The 6,434-nt window shown below is 32.3% G+C and overlaps 1 protein-coding gene across 3 annotated transcripts in view; it reads right to left on the bottom strand.

Annotated features, from left to right (window-relative positions):
• Positions 1–6,434, bottom strand: part of LOC117176113 (golgin subfamily A member 6-like protein 22) — a 251,380-nt gene that overhangs the window by 96,034 nt on the left and 148,912 nt on the right. The window lies entirely within an intron of this gene.

A 6,434-nucleotide genomic window follows, 5' to 3' on the forward strand; every position in this document is an offset into this window, starting at 1 on the left:
ATAAGTCCCGAAAAATTGGTAGAGCTTAGAAAAGAGGATGGACAACTTGCAAATTTACGAAAAATATTTGACTACTCATCCCGAATTTTCGGGACGATGAGACACTTTGATATTTATTAATAAAACTTTAGTGATACCAAGTAGGGATATCTAAATTTCAAAGTCTAGAAGCTTTGGAGAATCCACCTTATAAAATATTTTCCAAAGAGACAGCAAAATATATTTGTTATTCGAAAAACGTTTTGGTCATACAAAAACTTTTTCTCATATTTTTAGGATTTAAAGCATTTAAAGTTAAACTGATAGTATCTTGAAATGCTTTCAATCCTAAACCAAGATTTTTAAACCAAAAAATAACTTTACATGCAGCAAAGATGGAGTAAAATAAAAGTCTGATTTTCTCTTAAACGGAACCGGAATTTAAGATTCGATCAGACGTCGAACCCATTTTTCTTGGATCATGATAATACTGTATCCTTCGTATTCGTACCGACTTTTTTTTGATCCAATGCTATTTTTTCTATGTAGTATAAACGTTGAACAATAATAAGAAAATAGTGACATGCAAATGTTTCAATTTTATATAGAGTTGACAATTTGTGATCTTGTTTAACATATTTATACAATATACAATTATACATATTCCATAGAAACGCGTGAAAACCTTTAAAATCTCTAGAATACGCAAAGAAATTTGAAATCATTTAAGAACCCCTAAAATCGATGGTGATCCTCTGAGATTCCTGGGAAACTTGCCAATCTTTTTAAGTTTTTTTGAAATCTTTAAAATTCCTTTAAAAAAGTAGAAACACCTTCAAATCTTACCATTTACCTTGAAATCATTTAAATATATCATATATATCTTGAACACTTTTTTAAAACTTTTTAAGATTTTCAGAAATCATACGAAATCCCTTGGAAACCCTTAAAAATATTTAAATTTCGTTAAACTGTTTGGATTTTTCCAAAAACACCATTAAATTTTTTAAATCCTTTGAAATTCCTTAAATCTTATGAAAACTCAAGTAATCCTACAGAAATCAAATAAAATCGAGTGAAAAACTCCCCCATTTTTTAAGGATCTTCACTCTGTATAGTCCACTTCCAAATTGAAGTTATGTTATTTGTTTTATAAAATCGACGAAAATAGACCCAATGTCAATTACTGTACATTTTAAAGAAAAAATCTAAGCGTGCTTCATAAGAAAAACTGCTCAGGTTAAAGTTTGTATTCTACAAAAGCTATATGGACTTTTGTGTTTGGCTTCAAGTTTAGGTAAAAGCAGAAAATCGTATCCAATTCTAATGATCAAAAGTTAGTTTTATTTCTTTGAAGATTCTTTACAATTCTGTTTCGTTGGGTTTGATTAAAATTAATATTTAGGAACAAATTTCTTTAATGGAATCCAAAAAAAGACAAGATTATAACAAATCTTTCAAGGAATAAAGTCAGCTCTTGATCATTAAGGGTTGGATACCAAATCCAGCGTTTACCCGAAATTGAAGGCAAATCACAAAAATCGATATCAAATTTGTTAACTATATAATTTTAAAAAAAATCGTTTTAAATACCTCTTGAAATTTTTTTCCCCTGTAAATCTTCGGAAATTCGCATAAATCCTTTGAAATTTCTATACGAGAGTTAAAATTCCCTTCCGTTCAATCTACTTCCTTAAGTTCTCTAGAAATTGTTGGAAACACTGAAAAATCTCTTGACATCTTTGAAATCCTTTCAAAATTCCTGGAAATTTTTGAAATTTTGTAAAATATCCTAAAAGCTTTTAAATCCCTTGGGATTATTTAAATCTTTGAAGTCTTTGGAGAAACTCAAAAATAATGTAGGTCTGGTAAAATCCATACAAATCTCTTGAAATACTTTTAATTCCTGCAAATTACTTTGAAATTTGTCATATTTCTGAATATTTCTTCACACATTTTGAAATTCCTTGATATATTTTGAAATTTTGGTTTTTGAGATGGCGGATATGTTATTTTAACCAATCAGCGAAGAAGTTTGAAAATATTTAAAAAATAAGAGTGAATAAATAAATTAACGAGCAATTTGAGAAAATAGTAGCAGCAACAGTCTAATTTTTAAAAATAGTAATAAATATATGCATCCTTAAAAAAAAATCTAGAAAGTGTCAATAGTGTCGTGAGTCCGAAGTCAGACAAATTGATCAAACTTGAAGTTATTCTTGCGTTGCAAAGTACTAAATAAAATATTAAATAAGAATTTAAAAATATCTTAAGGTTCAAAATTGGTATTTTTTTCTATTTTTCACGTTTCGTGGTAGTATTTAAGGTTGAAAAAGACAATTCTTTTATAGGCATGCTGTCCACACACATATGTCCTTATGTCGCAACCAAAAGCCATCGAAACGGTCGTAAGCGTTTGCGCGAAGAGGCACGTATATAAACGTGTTTGCCCGCGAAGTACGAAGAGGAGCGGTGGCTAGGTCACGGTCAGGGCGATGCCCTCACCTCTCCAAGGAAATACTACTACTCGTCGTCACCACTGCCCCCACTCCCTTTACCCTCCCCCCTCCAACCCACCAAGCCCTTTACCAACCACGAAGCGTTCTCTCTAATGCAGTAGACTCCGCGTGCATCCCCCCTATGGCGAAGTCCCAACGCGGATGCAACCTTCGATCAAGAGATGTGTAAACATTGCTAATAAACAAAACGAAAAAGAGTGATTATATTCAAATTGGGTAGAAATAAAAATTTCCAAGTTAAGTTTTTCGAATCCTGAAACCAAAATTTAGAATAAAAAAAACTAAAAGAAAGTGCACAAACTAAATTACAGCTCTTACAGAGTGACTGCGAAAAAACATTTTCAGAATTCCCTGACTTTTCCCCGACTAATTATTCATTTTCCCTGACCACTAATATTAAAAAAAATTCATAATATAGAATCTTTTATAACTGGAATAAAACAATTATAAAGCCCAAAAGAATTTAGTTTGGTATTATAATTTTGAATCGTTTTCATGCTCTGATTTCGTTGCACAAAATTATTTATAAGAAAGTAGATTTCATTTCAATCTTACATAAAAAATGTAATTAAAATAAATTATTTATTATTCTCAGGACTGCCACAGACTAATTTACTTAAAGAAAAGGAAAAAGTGAAAAATTTAAACCAAAATAATAACCCAGGCGGAAAAATAATGTGAAAGTAATGTGAATGTTTTTTTAAATTTAAAATAATTCGATTAGCTTCATAAGAATCCCAGGTGAATGCAAACCAATGTAGGATCATTCGAAAGAATTCAAAGGAATTGGAAAAAAATTCCAGTGATTTCAGAAAAACTGGAGTGACCTTATCGCAGCGATTCTCAAATTAGTGCCGCCGGCAGGGGGATGCTACCCCGGGTCGGGCAGCCCCCGAGGGGGAAGCCAGCCCGGGCCTAGCCACTCGGCAGCCCCCCCCCCCCCGCTATAAGGACCTTTCATTGTCATTAGATTTAAAGCTGTTTCAGTAACTAAAATCCTAAAGACATGGCTCAATTCAATTCTAATTATCTGAATCGTTTTCCTGGTGTAATTTTAAGAAAATGAAAAAAAAGTTCATGAAAATAGGTTCACATTTCGAGTAATTAAGCATATCTTTAAGTACATGCAAAATTACAAGAACTGTCAACTGGCATTGAAGATATTAACCGATTTTCATCAATTTTATTTTCATTTGCTTAAAATTAGATTAGGAAATTGATTCAACTAATTAAAATTTAATTTATTAATATTTTTACATATTTTCATTTTTCTCAGCCGGTTCTAATTCTCTCGCGTGAAGCATGCAACCTCCCACATGCCCGACAGTCAAGTATCCCCTTTGGGTTCTAGTAGGGAAAAAAATATTAGGGTGGCGGCTCTGCCCCTCCCTGAAAATGCAAAAAAAGTTTGGGAAACGCTGCCTTAGAGGTCCTGTAAAAACGTCCCATATCCTCTGAGATTCTAGGAATGTATTTACAGCCGCATGGCAGTTTTTTTCAAGTCCTTGGAAATGCCTTGGAATCCTTAAAATATTATATTATTTATTGCAAATCTTTTGGAGTACCTTCAAATGATTTAAATCAATTAAAAATTCCTTGAAATCTTTTAAAAACCACAAAAAATCTTCCAAATATTTTGAAATCTTTTAAAATCACTTGAAACTTTTTAAAGCTCTTAAGAATGCCTTGGAATATTTTTAAATGTCCAAATATATTTATAATCCTTATTTGAAATATCCCTTCAAGTGATTGAACTCAATTGAAAATTTCCTAAAATATTTTCACTTTAACAGTATAGTTATTTTTAGCCCGTGTCTAGGTTCACCGAAATTCAGTAAGAAGAAATATTTTCTTTGAGCCTCAGAGAAGCTCGAAATGAGGACTGGGTTCGCCGAAATTCGGTGACAGTAGACAGAATATTTTTGGTATCCCTACGCACTTTGCTTTTCTAATGATTGGAAGACATACTTTCTAAAATACACTCCAGAGTAATACAAGATGATGAATTTTAAATGTAGTTGAATTTCATTTTTGCATTAAATTAAGTAAGTCGCTTAATTTCAACCAGAAATGGAATTTAAGTGCAGCATCTCCTATCTGATTATACGAGTAATATGATGATTAACTGACAGGTATGTTGAGTTTAGGATGATTTTCATTCGCGCGCTCTAAAATTCAATTTGTGCTGTCAGAAAGGCGTGCGCGAAATGTGATTCGGCGATGCGCAAACACTTAACGGATTTTGGCGATTTTAGAAGAGTACCCAAGTAGGTAGGGCCGCCACGCTCCAATTTTTTTCATACTACTTAAACCGAAGGGGGGACACTTGACAGCCTGTGATGCGGGCATGTGCTGGCTTGTCGCGCTCGACCTTCCATTATAGGAAAATTAGAGCCGATTAGGAAAAGTGGAAAATTTAGTTAAATATTCATTAGCGAATTTTAATAGGAAGCGTTAAATTTTTTGGACTATGACGAGAACACTAGAAAAAGATAGAAAGAAATCGGTTAATAACTTCAATAGTTATTGCACTTTTGTTACGCTGCAAAGTAGTCCAGTAATATATTTTCTTGGACAAATTTAGTGAAAATATTAACCGATTTTTATGAACTTTTTTCCATAATTCTAAAATTATATCACGAAATTGATTCAGCTCATTTAAATTTAATTGTGTCATACTTTGATAATTTCAGTTATTGTAACAGGTCTCAATCTCAGAACAATGAAAGGCATTCATGCTAGGTCAAAAAAAATTGTCCCATGCTCACAGCGGGGACCCTGGCCCGGCCCGGGGTGGCATCCCCCTACCATTATGAATATAATAATCGTTTATATGTGATAAAAAAAAGTATAAAAAAGGATTTAAGATTTACGTTCTTTACCTGGTATTTCAACAATCAGCTGACTTAAATTAACCTATAAGTTTCATTTTAGACGCACGCGTTGACGGACAGTCAACAATCATTCTGTCTTAAATTAACCTATAAAGTACATTTTACGTACATAAAGCAGTTGACTTTCAACCAAGCGCGTTACTTAAAGTCATGTTATAATCATCAGTTGACTATCAAATTGGGAATGATCCTTCTGGTTACATCTGAAAGTCAAACGCCTTTCTCTACTGAATTTCAGATTCTTGTATTACTGTGTTTATTTTGAAGTTAATTACCAATGATGTAAAGAATTCTGGAAAAATTAACATCAGTTGTTAATAGATTTAGTCGTAGAAGGTATGAATAATTATATACGAAGAGATGAGCAAAAAATGCAATTCTCGAAAGATTTGAGGTGAGGGTAACAGCGCAGGTTTACTAAACTTTCACTCGTTAGGGGATTTTAACCGATGATAGTAAGAAGTTGTAACTCTTGGGGAACAAAATTCAAGCATTTTACCAAATGAGCCATATGCTATCTTCTTATTTCCTCTGATTAAAAATGATAGGAAAGTTCGGTTAATTATATTTAAATCCTTTTTAGAAAACTAGAAAAAGCCCAACAGAGAAAGGTTTCTTCTTCGAAATAATTCAAATTTGACAGTATCCAACACTCGAAACAATTAAATAATTGATGGAGCTAAAAATGTAAATCACAGAACTTTAAAAGCATATAAATCTTAATAAATTTGATCCTAAGATGCAAGACTTCAGCTAATAGTCAAAGTATGTGAATATATATTTAAAAATTGATGAATTGTGGATGTCCGAGTGAAGAAATTGGTATTTTAATAGCTCGACAATAAAATATAATATAATATAACTGTATATTTTGCCAGGGGTTTTCATCATTTAAATCGACCTTAAGAGAGTGGCATTAGGCATATACGTAGACCTAATAAATTACAATCACGCCAATATAAATCGGTATAAGACTTATCTTGGAGCGATCAGTCGCTCTTATATTATTATCTTGCCATATGTTTTATGGTCTTGGATGTGC

This window comes from Belonocnema kinseyi, chromosome 7 (genome assembly GCF_010883055.1).
Source record: "Belonocnema kinseyi isolate 2016_QV_RU_SX_M_011 chromosome 7, B_treatae_v1, whole genome shotgun sequence".
Lineage (NCBI taxonomy): Eukaryota > Metazoa > Arthropoda > Insecta > Hymenoptera > Cynipidae > Belonocnema > Belonocnema kinseyi.